Raw genomic sequence first — 14,267 nt, 5'->3', positions numbered from 1 at the left:
TCGAGGCGTGCTTTTGCTAATGAGGCCTCTTGCTGTGTGCACGATTTCCATTCGCATCCTGGGGCAAAGTTCACAAGCAGGAGCAGCTACTTCCGGGTTAGCGGAGCTCGCAACCTGAAGCATTCGTAACCAGAAGCATTTGTAACCAGAGGTACCACTGTACAGACATGTGGCTCAACCTCCCAAATTTGCTGATCCAAAGGCTCTAAGCAGAGAAGGTTTTTTTTATGTTTTCCCTTCACATCCTGACATGCCTCCGAACATATTTTACTCAGCCCCTGTAATTTCTTCTCCCATTCTCCTTATACCTTATTATCTCCAGTTGTTTTCATCTCACCTCCCTTATCCTTTTACGTTCAGTTCTCTCTCCTATAACAGCTTTCCTTTCTTCCTTTTATGTTCCCGGCTTATTAATGTATTATAGTTGTTGTTCCCAGTTAGTTATTATTCATGGGCGTAGCCAGGATTTATGTTGGGGGCCAGGCTTCATGATAGTGGGGGGCAGATAAATCAAATTTAGTGGGTATTTTTATTGATTTACTTGATCTGGGGTGTATGCGGCAGCTTGGTATTGTTATACCAAGGCTTCTTGAACAAACTTACTGTACAGCAATTAATATCAGTGGCTTCTTCTGAATTATTTAGGCTCTTTTGATGCCCCTTACTGAATGAGTGCCTTGTTCTCACTCTGGTCTGTTAGCAGCATGCTAACAGCAACCAAATTCATTGCAAACCTTAGTTCTTGGTGCTTTATAAAGCATATGCTGAGGCTAGCAGGCCCCAATATAGTAGCAGAAATTTAGATCCGGAATTGTTCCTGTTGACTCATGGTATCAGATTTAAGGAGAGCCAGGGCTTTTAGGAAAATTCTGCCATGAGCACAGAGATTTGATGAGAGATTCACAGTACTGCAATTTGAAAACTGATTTGAGTTTTGTATGAACCCAGTCTTGGAAATAAGCACACAAGTTACTTGTTGTTGTTGTTTAGTTGTTTCGTCGTGTCCGACTCTTCGTGACCCCATGCACGCCAGGCACTCCTGTCTTCCACTGCCTCCCGCAGTTTGGTCAAACTCATGTTGGTGGCTTCGAGAACACTGTCCAACCATCTTGTCCTCTGCTGTCCCCTTCTCCTTGTGCCCTCCATCTTTCCCAACATCAGGGCCTTTTCCAGGGAGTCTTCTCTTCTCATGAGGTGGCCAAAGTACTGGAGTCTCAGCTTCAGGATCTGTCCTTCCAGTGAGCTCTCAGGGCTGATTTCCTTAAGAATGGATAGGTTTGATCTTCTTGCAGTCAATGGGACTCTCAAGAGTCTCCTCCAGCACCATAATTCAAAAGCGTCAATTCTTCGGCGATCAGCCTTCTTTATGGTCCAGCTCTCACTTCCATACATGACTACTGGGAAAACCATAGCTTTAACTATACAGACCTTTGTTGGCAAGGTGATGTCTCTGCTTTTTAAGATGCTGTCTAGGTTTGCCATCGCCTTTCTCCCAAGGAGCAGGTGTCTTTTAATTTCATGACTGCTGTCGCCATCTGCAGTGATCATGGAGCCCAATAAAGTACAATTTCTCACTTCCTCCATTTAATCCCCTTCTATTTGCCAGGAGGTGATGGGACCAGTTACTACCCTGCACATTTTTTTACTAGCCTTTAAGAGAGGCTGGTAGTCTGCATTCCTGGTCACCTATGACTCCTAGGCAAGTTGTTAAAAACAAGACTGTTATGAACCAGCATGTTTGTTTTTGCTCCAGATTTCATAAAACAGCTACTTGTTTCTGTTATGGCAGGAGTGCTGCCATTACTTGATCAGTGACTTGGCTAAGTATTGTGTTATGACTGGCTTAGCTGCCCTGGATTTATCTGCCTCAAAGGCAGAAGTACTAAGGCAAAAGAAATAAAGGACTTCTATTTTTGAATGTTGATTTGTGTGCAGTTGATTGTTCAGAAAATCAGCTAATAAATTTAATAAACTCTTAGCAAGTATATGATTTCATATTGATTACCATCTACTTAGTCGATTCCTGAACTAGAAATGGAATCTTCTTCTTTTAAATAAATGATTATTGTTCTATCTCACAATAGAGAATGATGTTCAGACAAACACTGCATGGACATTTTCCTATATGCTGTTAGAGATATGACTACAGATACCTTGTCTTATGGTTTGAGAAAAAACATGCTCATGTTTCAGTATTTGAAAATATGAGTGATGGATTTAGTTGCTGGGGTTTTAAAGAAACTTTTTTTAGCATCATAAGCCTCTCTAAATGAGAAGAGACACCAATGCTTTACTAAAGTTTGACTCATTAATTTGGTCTGTGATACAATTCTGTTAACTGTATAATCCCACAACTGAACTATCCCATCGCCCTTTAATCTCCATCACGATAGCCACCATTTAATTATGCACTGCTGCAAATGCTTGCTTTGCAGTTTGCCTTGTGCATTTTGAGATCTTTAAGGTAAAGTGATATTTCTAGCAAAATCACAAGTATTATCTGTTTTGTTTTCTGTAGGGTACTTAACTTGGTTTATTTGTGGTTTCATGTTCACTAACAAAGCCTTATACTTGTGTTTTGAATAACCAGGGGAGGGCTAGCCAATGGGATGCCTTCCAGATGTTGTGAAATAAAAATCTCATAAGCCCCGCTAGCATGACTAAAGATCAGGGATGATAGCTATTATAATTAAACAATGTCAGGGGCTACCATGTAGACTACTTTGGATGTAGGCATTGAAAAATGTATTGCATCATAAACCTCCAGCCAGGGTGGATTTGATTTAATCAAATTGATTTAAATCAAATTGATTTAAATCACGATTTAAATCACTAATCAGTAAGACTTGATTAAATCATTTTTTATATACTTCTGCCTCGCCAGAGTGGTGCATGCTCTGGTTATCTCCTGCTTGGACTACTGCAATGCGCTCTACGTGGGGCTACATTTGAAGGTGACCCAGAAACTACAACTAATCCAGAACGCGGCAGCTAGACTGGTGACTGGGAATGGCCACTGAGACCATATAACACTGTTCCTGAAAGACCTACATTGGCACTCAGTACATTTCTGAGCACAGTTCAAAGTGTTGGTGCTGACCTTTAAAGCCCTAAATGGCCTCAGCCCAGCATACCTGAAGAAGCTTCTTCACCTCCATCATTCAGCCTGGACACTGAGGTTCACTTTTGAGGGTCTTCTGGTGGTTTCCTACCTGTGAGAAGTAAAGTTACACGGAACCCGGCAGAGAGCTTTTTCGGTAGTGGCGCCCTCCTTGTGGAACACCTTCCCATCAGATGTCAGGGAGATAAAGAATTGCACAACTTTTAGAAAACTTCTGAAGGCAGCCCCATTCAGGGAAACCCAGCGAGATGGAAGGGGTAATAATAATAATAATAATAATAATAATAATAATAATAATTTGTTTTACAGAACCTTTCCACCCTTGTTTGTGGAACCAAGAGATCTGGAAATGTCCTTTCTTAAAATAAAAGCTGAAATTGTCAGGGTTCTGAAAGAATGGACAGACTTTTAGAATCATAGCCATGGAAGAACTTATGTTTATAAATTCCTGTTATAAAAACTGCCACTCTGGTGCTTTCTTGAGTGTTGCTTTTAGAATAATTCTTTTGGTAGGACATAAAACTGAACTTGTTCTAGAAATCCTATGCATGGTTTCTGTGGGAGGAGAGAGGAAATGAGAAATCCAAAACATGAAAGAACTAGGCTAGGCTAGAGGCAGCTTATTTTCAGAGCTGTGCAAATAAGAAAAAAAATCTGTGCCAAGAGAAGCTGGGTATTGCGATGGGTATAAAATTGAGCACACTCACTTAAATAAAATAAAATAAAATAAAAAGTTATGTACTAGGATAGCACAGGTCAAAATATCATTCCACACCTGATGTAAATTATAAATGTGTCTTATCTTAAAAGACAAATCACCAAGGTCAGTGAAAGAGACTTTGCTTAGCTAGAAGTTCAAACTTTGAAGCTGCTCTGTTGAAAGAGAATATATGCATGGTCTGTGTGAGAACTCTAAAATACAACAAAACTATTATGTATTACATATAACTTGCCATTGGGTCTTGCCAACCTAAATTTGTCTCCCATAATGTTTTCTGGCCAGTGACATTTCCTGTTGAAATTTCTGTTAGTTTGTTGTATATATATTTGAGAGTAGACCCATAACATCTAGAATAGAATTCTAGATCAGAAGTTCAAACCTTGTTAATGGGCTGGCAGATTGTAATTTGGATTTTTGGAAAATAAAACCGCTAATGTGCTTGCAACCACCCCCAGGTAATTTTACCCAAGTCTAGCCTTAATTGTATTTCAGTAACATAAAAGTTTTATGTCATTAATCCAAAAGCCCTTCAGTCTATATTACCCTTTTTTGTCCAAGCCTTCGACCAATTTTCAGAAATCTGTATTTTTTTTTAAGCTAGCATTGTATGCAATAGGTGTTAGAGGGGAAGAGATAGGAACCAGTTTTCTCTGCCATTCTTTCCAGACCACCTAATAAGTGGATTAGAAAGATGGTGCATCCAAGGTGGAGTAAATGTCTGAAACAGGTCCTGCTTGCAGGTTTCCCACCTATTGTGGCCGCTGTGAGAAAAGGATGCTGGACTAGATAGAGCATCGTCCTGCTCCAGCAGACTCTTCTTATGTTCTTAAATGACAAGTCTCATAGCAGAAATCTTACTCAGCTATCTTTCTGGTTTCTGAGCTTTCAGCAGGCATTGGCTGCACACTTTCTGTAACATCTTCCCGAACATAAGGGCAAATGTGAATTACTTTAAATGTTGTTGATGTAAGTCATTAAGATGAGAGCCCTTTAAAAATCACTGGTGTACATTGAATTTTCCCTTTTGTGATTCATATATTCTACGAACAAGATTTAGTTGCTGCAGCAAATGAACACAAATTGGTTTGCAGCTAAATTATCCCACCTTGAAGCATAATCCAAGATCTCTGATCATGTATTTTGCACTACTCAATTATATCTGCCTGTAGAGATGAGGTGGGGATTATGAAAATTAATTTACTGGCTTTCTTGTATGTGTGCAAAGCCTGTAAGTAATATCATTTGGAGCGAAGGGCCATAGTCCAGCATTCTGTGTCCAGAAGCTAGGCTGATAATTATGGGGGGGGGGGGCGGAGTGCTTTTCCACATAGGAACTGTAAATATTACACTTTCTCTGGATCTCGACAGCTAGTGTAAAACAAACTAGTCACTTTCAAAAAAGCCCGCTTCAAACTGTAGGTTATAAAGCTGATTTACATACGATTCTAGTTTGTACTTAATGATAAGTTGGGATTCAGGATAATAAAGTAATTTTGGCTGGTCTCTTCCTGCTGGCCTAATAGTAAGAAAATAGGAGGTGGGTGGGAATCTGTGAGCGCAGCACTTTGCTTTGGTTTGCTGAAGTTCTCTAGTTACCACTAATTCAGCATACTTAACATGTTTATATTACATGCAGATTTCGTTTAAAGGACAACTTTTTATCTTTTAATACAGCTGAAACTGAATCTTATTTAAATAATATAATCTTACATTTTTACAATTATTCATTCTTTGAAAGGACTGGAAATGTTTTATTCCTAAATGGACACTCTTATGAAGCTGAATTTGGCAATTACATGACTTCAAAACTCCTGTGCTTTCCATTTTTGAAGGCATTAATTTGATGCAAAAATAGTCATTTTTTCAGCTTTTGTAGCAAGTCTGTTCATTTGACCTCTGGGGATCACAACAAAATTAACAGTAAGTTAGTTAACTTAGTTGGAGAAACTGCAATATAAATGCTGTGTAGTCAGCGCCAGTAGAACAAATATGTAAGTTGATCATGGAGTGCCTTGAGGACCTGTATAATGTAATTTATACTGTGCTGGAATTGAATGCGGGAGACCTTGACAGGTTTAAATCTCTGCTTGGGGCAGTTACTCACTATGTTCCTAGAGCTTCATCTACATTTTTTCAGTAATCTTTACGGCAACTCTGAAAAAAGGAAGCTGAAGCTGAAAGAGTGGTTTGCTTTGGCACATCCAGTAATGTATAGCATAGCTGAGAAGAGATTGGAACTCAAAACTATTTGGCTAAGGGTAGCTCTTAACTACTATACTTCATCTGCTCATGGTGGTAGTTATTCTGTTACAGTGAAGCACTTGGTGCTGTGAAGGGATAAATGGGGTGAAATGCTAAATGTTGTATTCTGAAGCTCAGTGTGGTTTTGTGTTTCTAAAATTCCAACCCAGCCACTGAAACTCCTCAGCACAGATGACTGGCTATCTGCAAAGTTTTATTAGATGGAATACTCAAAAACGTGTTATTATTATTTTTAAAATGTTTAGGTGTACTGATGCTTAATTGTAGATTCTTCTTCTTAAGAGTTGTATGCCTAAAGCACTGAATTCATTTTTGTTTAAAGATGTACAGATCTTGGCCCCCTGGATTCAATTAAAAAATCTAGTAGATCACATTAGGGCTTACCAAAGCTCCCGTCAAGTGACACTAACCTGAAATCTCCAGAACTTGTCTCTGGCCTAAATTTGCTCAGCAGATTCTCTTTCCCAACTACTCCTGTGCCAGTCTTCTGTTTATGGGATGTGTACACAGATACACTCATGCTCAGTTCTTTTGTGTGCCTCAGCTGTTGTGCATGAAGATCTTTGTGTAGGAATAGTAAATTCACAACCAGCAGGTGTGCTCCTTCATCTCTTCACCACCCGTCACATGGTAAGCTCCAGTTTCAGTCTCCTATGAGGTCTACCTCCAAGGAGACTTACAGAACAAATCTGGCTCGGACTGGCATCTTTGACAGGGGAATACTTTGTACTGTATGTTCACTTGTAGGACCCTAGTGAAGAACCAATAGGCTCTGCAGATCTAAGAAAGTAGCAGTGCATGTTCAGTGTCCATGCACAAAGGTGACAGTCAGGAACTTAGTGAATCCTCCTTCCAGCAGCTATTAGCTTAGTGTCCAGATGTGTTGTCACTTACCTCAATTCCATCCTTTTCATCTTGTCCCACACTTGCCTGGAACCAACTCTTTTACTGAGGGCTGGAGTCAGGAAAAAAATGGGAAATCCTCAAGGCAGAATGGTTTCTAGCTGTTGCCTGTCTTCTGATAGCATGCTCTTGCATATGGTCTTGCCTCATGGAGCATGTGGGCAGATTCATGCCAGACGCTTAAAGCACATCTAATGCGCATACCCCAACAGAATACTGGGAACAGTAGTTCTCCCTCCCAGAGCTACATTTCCCAGCACTTCCAACAAGGCACAGTGTCCATTAGTCCTTGTTCCTTTGAGCATTAAGTTGGATACATGGAGAACCCGCTTTGGGTTTATTTTAAGCATACAGCTCAAAGGATACTATGCATTCTGAAGGTGAGCACATGGTTGCTTGCCCGCCCTACAAAATACTCTATTGCATAAGAAGAGTTGGCTCCTGTCAGTCTGGTCTGTAAGTGGCAGATCATTAGAAAAACTCATGACAAGATGATTACTATCTAGTTTCATCTCAAAAGAATAATGATCTCGAATGCTTGATTTCCCCCCCCCCCCAATTTTGGGGGTGTTGCACTTTAAATTAAATTAAGCAAGAGGGAAAAAAGAGTTGCACAATCTGCAAACTGCTATTTTCATTTTCACAGAGAGTCCCAGAGAGGGAAGGATAACTGGATGGTATACCTTTTTTCTTTCCAATTTACCTGTCAACCAAGGTCCTTGTGCGTATGGTGGCAATCCTTCCAGTCTGGAGGTGGTGTTTTCGAATGCCATGTCAGTACGTGGTAAAATATGACCTCCCAGGATCTGACCTAGAATGTATTGCAGAGCCATGGTTGGAAGAAGTGGATGGGTAAACGTATTTTATCTCTCTGTACCAGGTTTCTCTGTACAGCCATCAGCTGAGGCTCTGCATGTATGGGCAGGCAAGGAGGCAGAATTGCTGTGGTCTATCATGATTCCATCCACCCTGACCTAGTGCCCTGTTTGAATCATTGAGTGTTTGTTCTTGAGGTAGGTGGCTGGCACAGAAGGGAGATTCTGTTGTATAACAGGCTCTTTATGTGACCTAGCTAGGGTAGTTTCCCATGTTGTTGGAGTTTCCCAGCCTGTTGTTAGTGAGTGACTTTGACATCCATGCAAAGACCACCTTGTTGGAAGTCGCTCAGGACTTTCTGCCCTCCACAGCAACTGTGGGGCTATCCCAAATTATATCGGGACTCCTTCACATAGCAGGATATACTTTGGGCTTGAATTTTGTACTGTTTTAGTTCTGAACAAGAGGTATGGAGGGGCAGTGTACGGTCCTTTTGTCATTGACAGATCTTGAATGCTTGAACCTGTCTTCAGACTGACAGGAACCTTCATAGGAGCGCTGACTTATGTAAAAAGAGTTCCTAACTACCTATAACCCCCTGATGAAACGGTCCCCTCTAAACCCCCCATCATGTTGGACAATTACCAACCAGTCTCAAGTTTACCATTTTTGGCAAGGTACACGAAGGCATAGTAGAATATCAGTCTCTTGGATAAAATGGATTATGATCCATTTCAATCTGGCTTCATGCCTGAAGTTGGAACCAAAGCAGCTTTGGTTGACTTTGTAGACAACCTCCACTGGGAACTAGACAGAGGGAGTACATCCCTATGGGTTCTGCTGAACTTCTCAGAATGTAGCAGTAGGTCTGTCTTAACACCTATCTGGCAATGTCTGCACTGGTTGCTAGTTGTTTCTGGTAACAAATTGAAACTTCAGTGATTCTCTTTAAAGCTTTAAATAGCTTAGGCCCACAATAGCGGAGGAGCTACTTCCTTCCATAGTAGTATCAGAAGGAGATGCCCTTCTCTGTGTTCAACCTGGGGTGGAGGCATGGTTGATGGGAGCATGGTTGAGAGCAGCACTTGATAGGGCCTTCTCAGCGGCTTCACCAATGTTATGGAATACAGTACTGTATCTTGTTTCTTGAAACATGTAGCCTTCCCCTCCCCACCTGCCTGTTGGTAAATACATTCTTTTTTTAGCAGGCTTTTGCCTGCTAAGTATCAGCAGCTTTGTGTAAAGGTTGGATTATGTGTTTGGTCTTCGCTTTTGTTATGTTTTCAGTGGGGCAGTGAAGTGGGTGGTGTTGATGTGATTTTAAGTTACTGTATGCTGTGCTGAGTTGTGCCAGAAGGGTAGGATAGAAATTTCCATATAAAATAAATAAATATATTAAAAAATATTATTATTCACTTGTTTTCCGCCATGTCAGTTCTCCTGTTGGATATAATTTGAATAAAGGTGTTTATTTCAGCAGCCAATTTACCACCCAGTCCAGTCATTTTTGCAGGAAATAGTAGTACTCAAGAAGCTGCCTAATAACTGAGACAGATCATTAATACATCTAGTGTCAGTACTGTTGACACTGACTGGCAAAGTTTCAGTTGTGACCCAGGATAGTACCTATGGCGTTTTGCGTGAAAATCATGTGAGCAACACAAGCTATAGCCCCTCTCCTGCAGCTTAACAGATGTAAATCTTCCAGGACACAGAAACTAGTTCAAGGGCTCATCTTTTCTTGCTTGAGCCTCCTGAAACATAATCAATGTTGCTATAAAAATTAATCTCTTGTGGCAAAGCAACTGACTGTTTAAATTAGATATAGAAAAAAAAACGTTCCTGATTCGATTCTAATCTGCCCATCTTTGAGAAAAAACAAAAATATACAGTATTAAGATGTTGGCATTTGTATTTGGTGTAATCCAGCCTGCTGTGAAGACAGCACTTACACATGAGATTCCTATAGACCAGGGGTCAGCAAACTAAGGCCTATAGGCCAGATCAGGCCCAATTGCCTTCAGGATCTGGCCTGTGGACTGTTTGTGGATCGGCGTGGGGATTCTGTTCGTTTGGGTTGCACCATTCCCCCCCCCCGTGCCATTCCATTCCATTCCCCCCCTCCCTCCCACACACTCTCCCTCCTCCTGGCTTCTCCCCACCCTGCCTAGAGGAGGAAGGTGGCTGGGCTGGCTGATCGCCATTTTAAGCAGCCCCTCTCCGGAAGCAGCCCTTTTGCGCCATTCATTGTCCCTCCGCCACTGCCGTGGTGCTCCCGTGGGCCAAAGAGCGGAGCGGATGAACTCACTCTGCTTACCCACGAGAAGCAGTGGTGGTGGTGGTGGCGGCAGCAGCAGCTGGGGGTGGGGAGGAGGACTACTTGCCCCCCTCACCGCTTCTTCCAGCCCCCCCCCCCCGTGCTGCTTTTCCAACCCGCCACAAGGTCTGAGGGACAATAGACCGGCCCACCGCTTTAAAAATTTGCCGACCCCTGCTATATACAGTACAAGAGTCCAGTCATTCCACCCCATGGCATGCATGTGTGAGCATTCTGCACGCTGGGCTATTACAGCGAAGAAGAGGCGTTTTTGGATCTTCTCCCCTCAATTCCGCCCTCTGTTTCATTAAGGAACATTGTGAATGGACCTGAAGGGGGGAAAGAACTTCATGCAGATATGAGAGATAGGAAGTACACCCTTGCAACTAGCTTTCGTATGCTTTTCCTTTTATACTTTCTCAAGCAACTTGAGATTTTAGAGTCAAGGTGCTAGGGACATGTTTAAGGCAAAAGCCAGTAACACCCCCATTAATGTATATTTATGGTGTAGTGAAAATGAGTTTAACACTATAGAAAAGGGTGGTAGTGTACTATAAGGGTTGTTCTAAAGGTCAGAATTTACTACGAGGTCAAACCATTTCATACATGGTTATAAAATAATCTTTCTCTTTTCTTTGTCCCCCTGTATTTTACAGCTGAAATGCTCCCTGGGTATATTGTACAGTGATGCTGACAAAAGGAATAGGAACTTCAATTATGTTAACGAGTGATCAGACAAACAAAACTTGAGGTAAGAATATAAACTTTGAAGAAGCACAATGTGTCTGAAGGCAGCCCTGTATCAGGAAATGTTTTACAGTTTTTTATATATGCTGTAAGCCGCCCAGAGTGGCTGGGGAAATCCAATCAGATGGGCGGGGTATAAATAATAAAATTATTACTATTATTATTATTGGTGGAATGGACAGCCCCAAATTCCAAAGCCATGTTTGGCTTTGTAGTTACTTTTGATTTTTTCTTTTTGGAATTAAGTGAGGTAAGGAGTTGCATTTCAGATGTATAGGGCATTGCAAAGGGGTTTTAGAGGAAGGAGAAAGATCCTGAATAAGGTTTAAAGACTTGCTTTTTTGTATAGTCAAAGCAAACACATTTCTTTTTCGTCATAGATACCTAGTTTATAAGCCCACTTCCCATAACAACTTGCTGTGGTCAGGAATTGTGGTTGTCATGAATGAGTTTGGGTGACCCTTGGGTTCCTGCACTCGTCCTCTTTCTTCCTCCCCTACAACCAGTTAATAATAATAATAATATAGTTTTGTGTCTTCACTCTTCTAACCCTAACCCTTCTTAGTCCAGAACTATAGCTTGCTTCGTTCCCACTCATATTGGTGCTTAATGTATACAGATGCTGCTGTTTGACCAGGGCTACAACCTAAGGGTAGATACCCAGTGGTGGCTTGCTTGTGACACTGGTCTCTTTGAATAGAAATCACTGATTCTTCAGAGGAAGAGGAATAAGTTAAACCTAAATGCTGTCTATCAGTCATGGTCAATGGGAACAAAACCTGAGCCACTAAGGTTCCTTTTAAGCTACTGAGCAGCTGCTGATTTTGAACCAACTGCTGAATGTTGGTTTCCTCTCTGTAGAGAGCTTACATTGCTGGCTGCTTAGATGAACACCAAGGCAAGTTTTTTGTAACAGAAGCATTAAATAAATGGTTAATTTAAATCAGCAGCGCTTTACTGGTTTGGAAACAGAAAAAAATTACTCATTTTTAATAAAACATTTCTAAACAGAGGATTAGTGTAATGTGTGATGGAGTGAGCTACAGTTTAGAAAGTTGTCTTTTATCAAGTTAGATCATTGTTCCATCTATCTCAGTATTGCTTGCACTGGTGGTCAGCGGTTCTCCAGAGTTTTAGGAAGGGTTCTTTTCCAGACCTACCTGGAGATGCAGGAGATCACACTCGAGATCGTCTGAACAAAAAAGCATGCGCTCTACCACTGAAATACAGCCTTTCTCTAAAGTAAAAATCAGTGGGAATGCAGACTGATACTTGCTGCCATTAGCTGATTTTATTCTTGTTCTGAGGGCAATCTTGAGAAAGGAGAACTAAAAACATTTAAACAGTGGCTAATCCTTTGGTTTACAGTCAGTATGCTGGTTGTGGTAGATAAAAATATGTTGAACATATGGAAATGGAATGAGATTAACTATTTTCGTAGAGCCTTCAAATAACATACCAGATGGAGCTAATATTGCATGGAGCTGAGACTTGTCTGGAACTGGTGATCTTGATGCAGCGATATCTTTGCCCCATGCCCATTTTTCTAAGTTATGTAACATCTTTGAAGGTATTATATGCTCAGCCATCAATTACATGATGTTTTAGTCACCAGAACCAGTCTGCTTTGGCTCTTATAGTCTACATTTTATGGATCTTGAATTTCTCTCCCTTCCACACTGGGTCAGATTCTGCCTTTATAAAGACTCTTCTAGACAAATGGCTGAAACTTCATTGCATAAAAGAACTGAATGAGTTTTGTTTTTCAGGGTGAATACTGGTGCTTTTGATCTTCTTTAATCTGATCTTTTTATCTGTCTTGTTTTAGTCCTAACAAGTTAGCTCATGTAGTGGTTACACTGAGGTTAAGAGATACTGTGACTTAAAGGATATCTCTGCAGATGCTTTGGTGTTTCAAGCATAAAATACCTTCAGGCTACTACAGCTATTCAGTTGCATAATCTGTTGGATTATGTGCTTTGAGTACAAGACTGATTACATAGCCTGTATGTAAGTCATCTCTGAAGAGCTTCAGAGCTACATTGTGATATAAAGACACAAATAAACCAGCATGTTATTTTGCAGATATCTGCAAGAGATGCTCCATTGTATACTCAAGATTCTTCATATAAGAACAAACTGCATTGTAAATGTCTTTATTTTACAGCACTCAGTCCCCTCAGGGACTTTACACTCATCTCCCACAAGCCTTGATCCAAGGGCAACATTCTGCCCCTCATAGTAAAGAGGAATGAGCTTTGGGGCAGGCAGTTTTCGATAGGGTTGCCATACGTCCGGATTTTCCTGGACATATTTGGAATACTGTAGTTGGCAGCAGTGCCCGGGCGGAAATCGTAAAAAATGTCTGGTACAATCTGGACTTTTGGCAGCCCATGTTGGCAGTGCTGTTATTGCTGTTTTTCCATAAAAATTGCTAAAAATGGTGTTTTTTAAAAAGCAATTTTGCCCAGAAAGCTCAACAGTTTTTGGCAAAGCTTAAAAAAGCTCAGTAGATTTGGCATAAAGAAAAAAAGCTCAGCAACTTTTCTGTCCAGGTTTTCACTGTTTGAAATATGGCATCCCTATGTTTCGATCTGTTACTCTTTGCCACGTGGAAGAAAAGATATTGAATGAACACACTAGTGCTGGAGTTTTGCAGTGGGAGAGTAAACAGCCACAGAAGAATGTGAATGAAGTTAAGTTTGGGATTGACAAAGGAGAGTAGTGCTACTTGTCACAATATAATTGTGAGGCTGGCCAGCAGGGTTTTCTTTCTCTTTATTCTATGTTTTTGTATTGCACATTACCTTGTTTCTTTTAGGCATTTTATGAATAGTTTATGTTAACATTACAAGCAACAAGTGATAGTTGCCCAGGGTACCTGTACAAACTGCATCTCATGTGGCACCTGCAATAGCAAAGGATGTTTTGAGGGGGAAGCATCACATTTTTGAAAGGTGCAGAAGGTGGTGTGTTGAGTGTCAAATGTATTATTTTAGCAACTTAAGCGCATCCTTCAGGGAAGTAGTTTAGACTAAGCACAACACAAAAAAACCTGATTGTAAACAATGGAGGCATGTTGCAAGAGAAACAATGGACTATTTTAAAGTTAACGTTTTATGTTTTACCAAAGTACCTTCATGTAAAGGGCTAAGATCTATTTTTCCTTCTCTTTTTAAATTTTACATAATGATGTTTTAAAGTTACTTTACTATGGGAGCAATATTGCACCTTGTGCTCATGGAGGGACTCCTACAGATAAACTTTTCCAACCCCACCAGTTCTTCCCACAAAACTTCACTGAGCATGTTGTAGTTACGGATAGGTAGCCGTGTTGGTCTGCCATAGTCAAAACAAAACAAAAAAAAATCCTTCCTGTA

The 14,267-nt window shown here is 40.8% G+C and overlaps 1 protein-coding gene across 7 annotated transcripts in view; it reads left to right on the top strand.

Moving 5' to 3' along the window:
- Positions 1 to 14,267, top strand: part of SIPA1L1 (signal induced proliferation associated 1 like 1) — a 165,403-nt gene that overhangs the window by 15,615 nt on the left and 135,521 nt on the right. For 6 of the 7 annotated variants that reach the window (XM_081889542.1, XM_081889541.1, XM_081889538.1 and 3 more), the window contains exon 2: positions 10,797 to 10,891. The exons of the other annotated variant lie outside the window; for it this stretch is intronic. The gene's annotated coding sequence lies outside the window, so the exon portion shown is untranslated. The remainder of the gene's footprint in view (positions 1 to 10,796; positions 10,892 to 14,267) is intronic. 7 annotated transcript variants of the gene reach the window in all.

The sequence above is a fragment of the Podarcis melisellensis genome, assembly GCF_964234715.1.
Source record: "Podarcis melisellensis genome assembly, chromosome: 1".
NCBI lineage: Eukaryota > Metazoa > Chordata > Lepidosauria > Squamata > Lacertidae > Podarcis > Podarcis melisellensis.
This window is presented reverse-complemented; position numbering and strand designations above follow the sequence as displayed.